This window comes from Varanus komodoensis, unplaced genomic scaffold (assembly GCF_004798865.1).
Source record: "Varanus komodoensis strain SLA01 unplaced genomic scaffold, ASM479886v1 scaffold35, whole genome shotgun sequence".
NCBI classification, from domain to species: Eukaryota; Metazoa; Chordata; class Lepidosauria; order Squamata; family Varanidae; genus Varanus; species Varanus komodoensis.
Window position 1 is genome coordinate 237,591 of NW_025335856.1, and position 12,216 is coordinate 249,806.

The following is a 12,216-nucleotide window of genomic DNA, read 5'->3' on the forward strand; positions in this document are numbered from 1 at the left end:
GGTTGATAGGCAACATTCTCAACACCATCACCTTGTGACCTGCTTTTGCCCTGAAAGCTCTGTGATGTTAAATAGCTCAGCACCCTCAGTGACCCCAGTCACTGCACTTTTTGTTTTCAAAGAAAAAAGAAAGACACCCTCAAGGAAATTCACCCTTTATTTTGTGTATTCCATCCCTGTCCACCAGCAATCACCTCATATTTTATAGCCACTGGGCATGAGTGTGGATCTCTTTGAGCTGTTTTTGAGTGTCTCTTTAGAGTGTTTTTCCCCCTAAAGATTTGTGTCTGCTACTGCAAACCCCAAGTTTTCCCCAAACCAGCTGACACCTCCTTCTTCTGCATGGATCAATGGATGGTGCTCTTTTTACTCCAGAAGTATTGCCTCTTGGAGAATGAATTCCCTTTTGACATGGAGGATTCAAATACAGTTCTTATGGGAAATATGGAGTCTGAATGAATATTCTTCATCACTGCCAATGGGAAGGAAGGAAGAGCCATACAGGGATGCTTCTGTGCATGGGTCCTGCATCCTTTTTTAGGAAAGCCTTGGGCCCAGCTGGGTCATAGTCTAGGTCAGCCTTCTCCAGCATGGTGGCCTTCAGAGGCATTTGGACTGCAACTCCCATCCAGCAGGTCTGGGAAGTCTGGGTGTTGCAGTCGAGATATATCTGGAAGGCACAAGGTTGGGGAAGGTTGCTCTAGGTTGTTTTAACTTACTCTGCTTTGTGAAACCTCATCACTGTGACTGCTAGGCAAAGTGGTACTGTTATGCACCCCATTCTGCATTTATATTTGTTATATAATGCATACGCATTCCTGCCAGCATCTAGGTGGCAGGATGTGATTGTTTCTTCTATTTCCCCAATATAACAAACTGTGAAGCTTGTGCGGATCACAGCCTAGCAATTTCGAAGAGGAGGGAAGCCTTGGTGTCTCCCTGGAAACCCTCTGTGCTGTGCGTTTGTGCCGGTGGCTGCACAGAGGGGCAGAGGAAGAGAAAGGGGCCTGGCAGAAGCTTCTCTGCCCCTTTATGCATATAAGATTCAGCAATCCCATCAAAGAGGTAGATTGGATGGCAGAGAGCAGCGGTAGCAGCTTCAGCCATGCTGCACTCAATGGGGGGGTGGGGTCAATACAATTACTTTTAAAGTCGGGGCAATGGAATGGGAAAGGAGGAAAGTGAGGAGATGGGCAAGGCCGTGGCTGAGGCATCCTGATGCCCTGTGGGCCCCGCAGATGCTCAGCTGTGTCCACCTGGACCTTGACCCACAAGCACCTGAAGCAACAGTACAGACTCAAGAGCTTCTGTCTGATGAGCAAAGAGATCCTGAGTATGTGCGCTTGCTTTGTACACTGAAAGCAAACAGGCGGCCTGTGTGTGTTTGTTGGGATGGGGAGTAGTCCACACACCCCTGGAAGCAGCATACTTCAGGTCTGGAGAAATGAACAATAAACCTCCCCTACTTTCACGTCAGGCTGTACAGCTTTAAGGAAGGTATTTACTATCTGTGATTAAACAGGGAGACAGAGAGAATGAAACACAGGGAGATTTATTGGAAACCTTTTAACAGAAATTTGAGGCTGCAGCCTTTTTTCTGCATGGACACCACTCTGTATGTTCTGCAATGTGAGGGGCCCACAGGCCTCCAAGCCACGACTCCAGCACAGTGGCAGACAATTTTGGGAGTGACCACAGTGGCAGCTTGTCAGGAGAGGGAGCCACTGACCTGCTCTGGTGCCACTTTCCACTGCTGGCCAGGAGGGGGCACTGCAGCAGCCAACTCAGGAAGGAGAGATGTAGGAATGGGTAAGGATTTCAATTTTGAAAACCTTTTGCCAAGATTTGCAAAATTCTCCATATTTGGGACAAAAAACAACTTGAAAAAATAAAGGAATGTCAGGCAAACCAAACCTGACATATTCTTCTGTCCGTCCATGCTCACTTTTGAGTACCTTGCAATTAGAAGTAATCGAACACTGAATTGTGCACATGCTCTTTTCAATTTCTCTTTTAGTTTTGACAGGTTCCTCATTTTTGGCAACTATATGACAGGCAGGCACCTCATACACCCTTCCATGCTGGGAATAGCTGTGCCTCTTGAATGTGGCTGGTGCAACTGGGGATTTCCTTTCCATTGATGTTTGATCCACATTTACCAACTTTGGTGAAGTTCTTCAATTCTGGGAGAGAGAATACTTGTGATTTTAAGAATTCAAATAGGAGAGAAAATGAGAGTGACAGACTTTCCCATCCCCAGTGGGTGAGGTGCCAGATTCCGTAAAGCCTTAGATGGCAGCTTGGCCCCACCTTGCTGGAGGCTTAGTCTAGCCCACTGCTGCACCTGCTGCACCAAGGGCTAGTGAGACTATAGATGACCAGCTGACCAGGCTTGTGCAGCCTCAGCTTGTGGATGAAACTTCTGAGCATGGGAAAGTGCATGCTCGGGACCTGTTTATGGGTGCCTGTGGATCCTCTTATGGTGCATTGAAACCAACATATTTATGGCACATATTTATGGCACATATTTATGGCACATTCTGGGCAAGAATGAAAATCCACAACGCTTATTGAATGTCACTTGTTTCTTATCTAAGAGAAATCAAACAACCTCTCAAAACTGGCTTGAGTCAAGTGGACTAAGGACAATCTGGGAAAGACAGAAATGTCTGATAGACGATTGATAGGCTGGAAAACCTGCTAGGCCCATCCTGACTGAGGCTGAGTAACTCCAGAGGACCCGGATAACCAGCAGCAAAGGAGAACACGGCTCCTGTTCCTTGAGTAGTTGTGAAGCCAAGGAAATGTCAACAGGGGGATATTTTTTTCTCTGCATAAAAAACAGCACATGCTTATTTCCCTTCTGTTAGACTATTCAAGGTATAAGTGGCCAGTCTTCCTCTGGATGTGGGTGTTCTGCAGGGACCTTGTTCTGAAATCAGGGTGAGGAGCTGGCTTACTTTCATTCCAGATTCAGATCTAACTTTGCTTGTGAATACTCCGATAAAATCAGATGGGAGAGCATGGCTAGGGTGCACGCTCAGAAGAGTCTCTTATGCGAGCACAAGGGGAGGAAAATTCTCATGAGAACCAGAGTGTCAGTGAAGTTTTATTTCTGGTTCCAGCAGAACAAACTTCGCACCCCACTCTCACAGATGGTAGGAGTAAGACAGAGCTGGATAGGGAGGTGCTGAAAGAAGACAAAATGGAGGTGTAGGAACAGGGCAATTTATGGGTAAACAAGGGAATGAACTCTGATATAGAGTGTGAGAACCAAACTGATAAGGAGCAAGCGGGATTTGAGGATGCTCATTCTCACAGACGCATGCGCAGACTGGTGCAGCTGGAATCCCGATTGACTGAACAAGGACAAGAGAGAGTTCACAGTGCCCCACCTCCGGGGGTGCGACCACGGAGGGTTCATAAGCAAAGTGTGGGCTAAAGTTCACCAGAGCGAGGGGTCAACTTTCTATCCTGTTTCGAACTTACATGTATAGCTGTTTAGAATAAAGAGGTTCGTAGTATCTGCTAGACAGATTGCTTTCTTTGGGAAGGAGTGCCAGCCTCACGACAGGCAGGAGAATTCATGCTCTCTTGACAGGCTGAAAGCAGATGCCTGAGCCTGTCCCCTGATGTAGCTCTCCAGTCCAGCGGAGCACAGAGCCCTCAGCAGCACGGGAAAGGTTATCGCTTTCCACATCAAATCACTGTCCACATCAAGCACCTTAGTAGTGCGTGGGGGGGGGAGGGGTTGGGGGAGACAGGCAGTTACAAGTTCATTCCCAAGAAGGGGCCTGAAGACCCCTAGGCAAGAAGGAGCCAGTGGAGGGAAGAAGTAAATTAGAACGAAAGATCGTAATCAGCCTGCTCTCTGTGCCCGGGACTTGGCTTCTTGCAGTGCAGGAGGCATTAAGGGGAGGAAAGGGCCTTTTCCACCACTCTCAGAGGGGCACTGGCAGAACAGGGGGTGAAGGACGAAGGAAGGACAGCGGTGGCAGGAACAAGATCATAAAGAGGTCTGAAGTGCATGGCAGAGCTGTGCAGTGGCTTTCAAGGTGAGGGAAGAAATGTTTAACAGGACAGGCCCAATAAGGATGCAGCGCCTCATTCGGACATTAAACTGGAGTAGCCCTTCCTTCAGAAGCAGGAATGAGTGGCCGGTACCAGCCTCTCTATAATGTAGGGAGTCTCTAGTATGAACTGGGACCCCACGAGCCTCAAGAACCAGTTTTCATGAGCTCCTTCCTCTGGTTTTTGACTGGGAATGAAGGGAACCTTCATGGAACAGAGCCAGTGTCATGTGTTTGAAGGGGGAGCTGGGAGATCTGGGTCCTAGTCCCTATTTGGTCATTTTATCCTCACAACAACAATCCTGTGAAGTAGGGTGGGCTAAGAGTGCATCACCCAGGGAGCTTTATAGCTGAGTAGTAACTACAACCCAGAGCTCCTGGGTCCCCATTACAACACCCTCACCACTACTCCTCACTCTATGTATAAAGTATAATATTATAAAGTGCATAACATGGGAGTATTGTGCACAGATGTTGAAAGAGTTTAACCTACCTTAAATAAACAAGTACACATGTATGTAAATAAATACATAATGTTGTATTGTTTTGTTCCTCGAAAGAGCTCAAAGCAACTCTCCCCTTTCGCACGTTACCCTCCTCATAACGACCATGTGAGGTAGGCTGCGCTGAGAAATAGTGATAGTCCCAAGGTCACCCAGGGAGCTTCATGTCTGAGAAGAGGTTTGAACCTATTTCCCTATCCTTATTCAACATTTTAAACTTTCCACCAGCTCAAGGGATGACCGAGCCAAAGTCAGGAGGGGCCTAGGATGTGGAACACTGCCGAAAGACATAAACGCTCCGTGGAACTTGTTTGGGCCATTCTTGGCAATTGCCACAAATTACCACAAAAGTGAAGGGAAAGAACAGCACAAATAATGACAGGCCATGACAGGTGTCGCCCTGCAGCAGTGTGGCTGCTCCCAGGCCAGCGAGTGCACGGCAAGGTCTCTGCGGTCATTCCCCTCAGGCGCAGTCCCTCCCATTTCAGTGTTTTTTTGATCAAGGTGTCACACACAGACTGCTGGGACCGATTTTTAATATCTGCCCTACATGTTCTATGCCTCACCAAACATGCTAACTGTTCCTTGTCCTGAATGGAAAGGGTCGCTTCCCCCAGGCCATTCCAGCATTACTGCACTTTTGAAGGAAGTCTGAGCCGCTGTTTGGTTGCCAGATTTTCTTACTGTAAGATGACCAACTTCTATGTCCTTGGTGACCACTCAGCAGTGGTCTCTGGGCCAGGTTGCTGGGTTGGGTAAGGAATAGGGGTCTTTCGAGGTAAAAGAGGGAGGAATATGTCTGAATGGAAGGAAACAAGAAGCAGGAGATAAGAGAAGCTGCTCTTTAAGAGAAAACAAATAGGAGTGAGGAGTTGAGTTTCATCCCTGATTATACTTGCTATGGCTGTCAGTGTCATAACAGCAAAGATTTCTTGGTCTGGGATGAGCCCGGATTTTTGTGTATGGATTTGCTTGTGCAATTTTCATGGCAAGTTTGATTAATTACTCATTTAACTGAAAAACAAACACTGTCACGTTATTATTAATATTCAAGTCTTTTCAAGTGTTCAAGGATCATTCCAGTGGCTAATGAATGGTGGCGTACCAATGTCAGCACAGGCTTCGATATACCCTTTTCCTTACACTTTCCCCCACTGCTACTACTACTTCCTCCTCTTCCTCTTCTTGGCCTTTCATGCCAGCTCTTTCTAACCACACATACTACCGAGATCCTTGTCTGGACCCTGTTCTTTCCTTGCACTGCAGTCACCTGTGAGAACTTGGCCTTCCCTCTGGCTGCCCTTTTTCAGGAAGAGCCAGAAAGTTCTTTGTTCCAGTGTTGCCTCAGCATTGAACTCTCTGGATGTCCTTAGGCATGCTAGACCTGCCTAGTGTTTTTAGTTTAGTCGCTCTGTTTGGTTTATTGTTTTGTTCTGTTTTATTATTGATATTGTTATTTAATTGTCCTTTTAAAAATTGTAAGCTGTCCTGAGATCTTGTATAATAGGATGGCATACAAAAGCTTTTAATAAATAGATAATAATAAATAAATAAGCAGACCTGACCCAGTAGGAACCAGCTTGGGCACTTCTGTTTCCCTATCCAGTGAGAGTGGGGGGAAAGCAATTATCAATGCAGTATTGGAAAGGAATGGAAGAATGTGGAACCCCAGATATGTAATAAAGAAGCAAGCTTTACGTTATGTTCTACCACAGCAGAGTGCAGGTAGGGACTTACATGGCTCAATGCTCCTCCCTCCAGAAAAAAAGCCCTTTGTATGGAAAATGAAGTCAGGAGGTAAGGTTCTAGTCGCCAGCTCCAGGGAATTGCTATGTGCAGAGCTGCATTTAGTCAAGTGCAACTGGGACTTCTCCACGTGAGGCATTGGACCCAGCAGTTCACTGAGGCGTCTCCATTTTTTTTTTTTTTTTTGGTGGGAGGATTCACCCAAAGGCTCCTTCACCCAAGGTTTCCTCGCAACCCACAAAATCACAACAGGCTTCTGTGGCAAAAGATGGTGCTGTCTAGGAAAATACTAAATGTACACTGCCCTTAAAAATATTGCAAAAGTGACTGGAAAATTTGAGAGTGGTCCTGGGAGCATGAAGGTGTCTTGTAAAGGACCTGCAAACTTCTGTGAGGACACAAGGGCACAATAAACGAATTGCCTAAAAATGCCCTCAGACACTTGCCGTCTGAAAAGGTGCAGGTCAGGCACACGCTTGCCGTCTTAGCTGCAAACTGGGCCTCAGGGATACTGTGGGCTAGAAAGCCATTCCTCTTCCAGCAGTGGACAAGAAAGACGTTTGGTTTTAGAGCTGAGGCAAAATGCCCCCGCCCTCCTCAAATCCACTGCTTTATTTGCAGGTTGTGAAGGAGACATTTTGGTGAATTTCCATGGGGAGATGGAAGGTTTTTGAGGTATGTTGCCATATTTTGGAGGCAGCAATTGTGTGTGATTTTCCCTTCCTGCCCCTTTTAAAACTTGGATTTTATTTTCTTGGCATTCGTGAGTTCCTGGCATTCATGAGTTCATGGACAGTGCTGGCCCCACAACAGCCTGGCTGGCCCTGGTGCCTCAGTGGCAAAGATAGAAAACGGTCTGTTTGACATGCACATGGTGGGCATGTCATGAGTGGAGCTGGCTGGAGCCAGGGTCAGACTAGATGGCCCAGGAGACCCCTTTTGACTCGCTCTGTTTCTATATTTTTATGTTTCCTCTTGGGAACCACCATTCCCCACCAGCGCAGACACAGTGCTCCAGTGTCACAATGTAGCATCATCTTTTTTGGGTGGTGGGATGAGCGAATGCAATGTCACTCAGAGCAACACCAGCTCTCGGTGCTGCAGGGCATCTCCTAGGGAAGATGTGGCAGCCATTGGGCGAGAACAGACAGAGGAGCTCTACTGCCTGTAATTTGACGGATTCTCTTCTCTTTCTCACATCAGAGGCCCGATTCCCGTCACGCTGGAGAAGTCCCAGTTGCACCAGATTGTCCTACTGGGCCAAGACTTTTTCAGCTGCAGAGCTTAGGCTGTAGTTGTCCTATTCTGACTGGCCCCTTTCTTTTGCATTTCAGGACCTGTCTTTGGCTTTAGTCTCTCCTGTCCTCCACTGCTGCTATGATGTTCAATTTTACATTAGGCTTAGTTAAATGTTTAATTCAATGGATTTTATCTTGTTTACATTGTCCCTGAAGAGACCTGCAATGGCACTGCTTAGTGCTTTTCCTTGATATTTTTGGCATTTGGTATTCTTATTTTAAATAATCTTATATTATTGGAATTACGGCTTTATGTCATTTTATGTTCTGTAACCCACCCTGAGAGAAAACTGCCCACAAAGGTGACCTAAACATTTGAAATAAATAGAATTTGAATAATTTAAGGAGAAAACAAAATAAAATAAAATCTTCTGTGGACATCATTGAACTGTAAGCTCCTCTCCCCACTTACATGCTTGCTTCCTAATTTCAGGTTCCCTTTTTAGTTCCCATGTCTCAAATCTCAAGCCCAAATTTTGCAACAATCCTATGTTTAACTGCCTTATCCTCTCCGCCACCCCATGGACTACCTTTTTCTCCTTAAATGTATCTCATTTAAAAGGCATCTCTATTAATTGTTGTTGGGTCTTTTCCAGATTTGAGTGTAACATTCTGTGATTTGTGTGATAAAGCATATGAATCACTAATGGGATCTCCTTTCAGGCAATAATAAATGCTTGGCTGATTAACAGCAGGGAAATGATGGGTTTTAAATGCCTGGGGAAAACGGAGTGTAGGAAGGTGAGGGTGAGTGCCATACTGGAGCCTGTTTGCTCTTGAATTTGCTACTGCTGCTAGACAGAAATGCTGCCAAACCTGCAACTCTGTGCAAGTATATTTAGGAGCAAGACCCCTTGAACCGAATAGAGTTTATTTCCAACTTAACATGTATAGGATTGGCTGCTAATCTCTGAAGTGCTGGTGTGATACTGTGTCCCAGAAGAGAGAGAATAACAAAGAAAGTAGGACCTAGTTCAAATCTTGCAGTTCTTACGAAAAAGCAGGACCTGAATAAATATTTACGGGGTTGCACTGCTGGTGTCTTAGGCCAACCGATTTCCTTTCAGGCACAGCTTCCTTACCTGCAGTATGGGAAGAATAACTCTAGCTTAGAGAGTTGTGGCAAAGACTACTGATAATGCCCTTTTACATTGTGGAAAACCATGAAGCAAGCAGGGGCGTGGATTGACAGAGCGGACACAGAGAACTACACTGCCTGCCGATTGAAGTCCAGGGCCAATTTAAGGTGCTGGTGTTGACCTCTAAAGCCCTAAATGGCTTGGGACCAGGATACCTGAAGGAACATCTTCTTCCTTATACGCCCTCCTGCCCCTTGAGATCTGAGGCAGAGGCCCTGTTCTGGGAACCCTTCTTGAAGGAGGTTAGGAGGGTGAATACCCTGAGGAGGGCCTTCTCTGTGGTGGCACCCCAACTGTGGAATACGCTCCCCAGAGAGGTTCACCTGGCACTGATGTTATATTCTTTTGGGCACCAGGCAAAAGCCTTTTTATTTACCTATTATTTTAATAATTAATTATTTTAATTGGTTTTTGACATTGTCATGCTCAGTATTGTATTTGTTGTGTTGTGATTTATTGTTGTAAGCTGTCCTGGGACATCTTGTAATGGATGGGGTATAAATATTGTTAACAAATAATAAATAAATAAACCTGTGTGTGAACGGGCTCTCGCCAGACAGTTGAGGGACCCCACATTATGCATGACATCAGACAGGCCATACAGAACCTATTCACATGCCATCCATGTGTGTGAGGTTTCTCTTCATATCAAACTGATGAACCCTGGTGGCTGGAGTGGGTTCTACTCCCGCTCCAAGAATTGATTCTGGAATCTAGCCAGTCTCTGTTTCTATGAAGATTTGGGGGTTCTCAAGATATCTGAACATCCACTTGATTGGTGTGTGTGAGTGTGTGTGAGTGTGTGTGTGTGTGAGTGATACAGAACATAAAACCATGTGCTGTTTTCCCCCAGTGCTTTCCCAGAATACCCCCTCAAATAAATACCCCCAGAATATGTGCTCCATCCGAATAAAGTCATGGTGCTGTATGCAAGAACTATGATTTATTATATCTATTGGAAAGCCTGTTGCACAATGTGACAGTTGAACTGCCACTATCTAATGTGATCTAACCTCTCCCATGCTTAACACAACAAGACCTCTGTTCAGTTTTGCATGGAGTACATGTGCCTGAGAGGCTTGCTCTAGGAAACAACATAATTTGGGCTGGCTATTTTGCTGCTGCTTTACAGAATCAAAAAGGTGAAGTTGAAATCAGAGGTCACCCAGTTCTTGCCACTGTTGACCTCGGATCTTGTTATCACGTAACATGGGCTCCTTCTATTAACTTGCTCATTAGTATGTCCTGGCTTAAGAAATCCCCTTCTTTCAGGAAACAGTATTTATAGATTTTAAGACATTTACCAGTTCATTTAGGGTGAGTTATGCAGAAGATGTTGAGGGAACAATAAACCTCATCTTACGCATTATTGTATTTTTACCAGCATGGAAAGGTGCCGTTTGGGTTTTCTGCTTTAAGCAGCAAATTAATGATAAATTCAGAATAAAACACAATTATTTTCTCATGCAAGCATATTTTCAGATATTGATAAATCTGTTCTTCAACATTAGAAGAACAGGACAACTCAGAATTAAAATCAACTATTTAAAGTAATAATCATTAACTAAAAAAAATAAAAAAAGAATACTCATAATAATGTAGAAATCTGGAAAAATACTGATACAAATTTCTGATTCCCTCTGCTTGAACACTGTATAACATTGCAGAGGCCTCGATCCAAAAGAATGCCCCTCAAGTCATACAGAAATTCAAAATTTGTGTGTATGAATGAAACACCGATGTAATAGAAACTGTTCGGCTGAAACAGCATTCTTAGCTGTGATAACTTGGCATCTAACTTTCTGCTTAACTGTCCGCTGTTAAGAGAAGTGTGGAATGTGGCATACTTATTATAGCTAACAATGCACAGAAGGTGGGATCAATGTATGGATGGGGATAGGCCGAAATAGCTGTTCTAAAAGGTATTAAAACATTTGGACTGCTAATGGCTTGGAAGAAGGAGCAGGTTGCTCTGCATTGTTGTGTGCATGTATCAGTACATAGCTTTTGTTTTTCTGAATCTTGCTGGTGGCTTGTTTTCTGTTGTGGTTAGACAAATGAACCTTTAGGTGAGTTGGGGTTAAAGTCCCTGACAATACCATGTCACTATGGGAAAAAATCAGCATATCTAAAAAGTCTGAAAAGATAAAAAGGTCTGGCACTGAAAGATAGCAAGGCACTATGCAGGACTCTCTGGAGAGGAAATTCTAAATGTTTGCTTCTGCCTCTGAAAAGACCCTCTCTTACATCACCAGTTGCCATACCTGAGGTGTCAGTGGGACCCAATGAAAGACCTATGAACGTAAAATTATAGTCTAGGCTGGTTATATGAAAGCAATCCAACCAAAGGTAGGAGTGCTTAAAGCAGCCTTCTGTTTAACTTGACCACTCACCATGGGCGATCAGGGATCCCAAGAGCAAGAGGAGGAATGGATTTCTCCATTTACTAGTTCAGCCTTCCCCAGCCTGGTGGCCTTCAGAGGCATTTGGACTGTAACTCCCAGAATCCCCATTCCCATCCTATTACCATTGACTGGGAATTCTGGGTGTTGCAGTCCAAGTATGTCTGGAAGGCACAAGATTGGGGAAGGTTGTGCTAATTCATTTAATTTCTATGTTACTGTGGAGAAAGAAAAATTTCATTTCCTCTCTTGCTCCATGACAGCACAGAAATGCAATGGTAGTTTTTCTTTTTACTAGGCCAGCATGTACTTCTGGGAAAAAATGGAAGGCTTTCCTCTCATCAAACTAGTAGTGCATGTGCGTGCGTGCGTGCGTGCGTGCGTGTGTGCAGCTAGTAAATTTTGTGGGTCTATTTAGAATGTGTGTGAAAAGAGTGAACCTGACACTCCAGTTGCAGGTGTCTTCATCTTTTTTTTTTTTTTTAAATGAGAAGGAGCTACAAGAACCAACTGCAAGAATAGCTAGAGATGGAAGAAGAGGGGGTGCTTTATTTTTTCCTACCGATCCATTTCCACCAATCACTCCAGCCCTTCCTCTCCCCCAGAACTTTTCCATCCATGGGGGGAAAAGCACCCCGGGGGGGGGCAGTTATAAGCAAACGGAAAATCCTTTCTCTTGCCCATTGCTGTCAATAAAATTGCCAGTTGGTGCTGATATCTATTGCTGACACATTTTTACCCCACTCTTCCTCACAGAAGTGGAGGGAAGAGGACACATTTCCCACTCTGAAGGACACCAGTGGAAGCTTCATTTGAAATGGCAAGACCAGTTTCGATGAGATGATTTTGATCCCACTTGTGGAAAGTGGAGAAAGTGTTCAGTTCACCCCTTCCTACCCACCATGGCTGCAAGGCAACTCAAGCTACTGTGTGGCTAATAGGTCTATAACAAATGCTGTATACATTAATTGTGTTCACATCATGATGTTCAGTGTGGTACTAAGTAGGGATGAGTAAGAAATACACTTGATCAAGGGGTGTATGTGTGTGCTTTTTTA

The 12,216-nt window shown here is 44.8% G+C and overlaps 1 long non-coding RNA gene across 1 annotated transcript in view; it reads left to right on the top strand.

Annotated features, from left to right (window-relative positions):
• The first annotated feature begins 635 nt into the window (after positions 1-635).
• Positions 636-12,216, top strand: part of LOC123028023 — a 13,322-nt gene continuing 1,741 nt past the window's right edge. The window contains exons 1-2 of the long non-coding RNA XR_006415613.1: positions 636-704; positions 3,377-3,379. This is a non-coding gene — a long non-coding RNA (uncharacterized LOC123028023). The remainder of the gene's footprint in view (positions 705-3,376; positions 3,380-12,216) is intronic.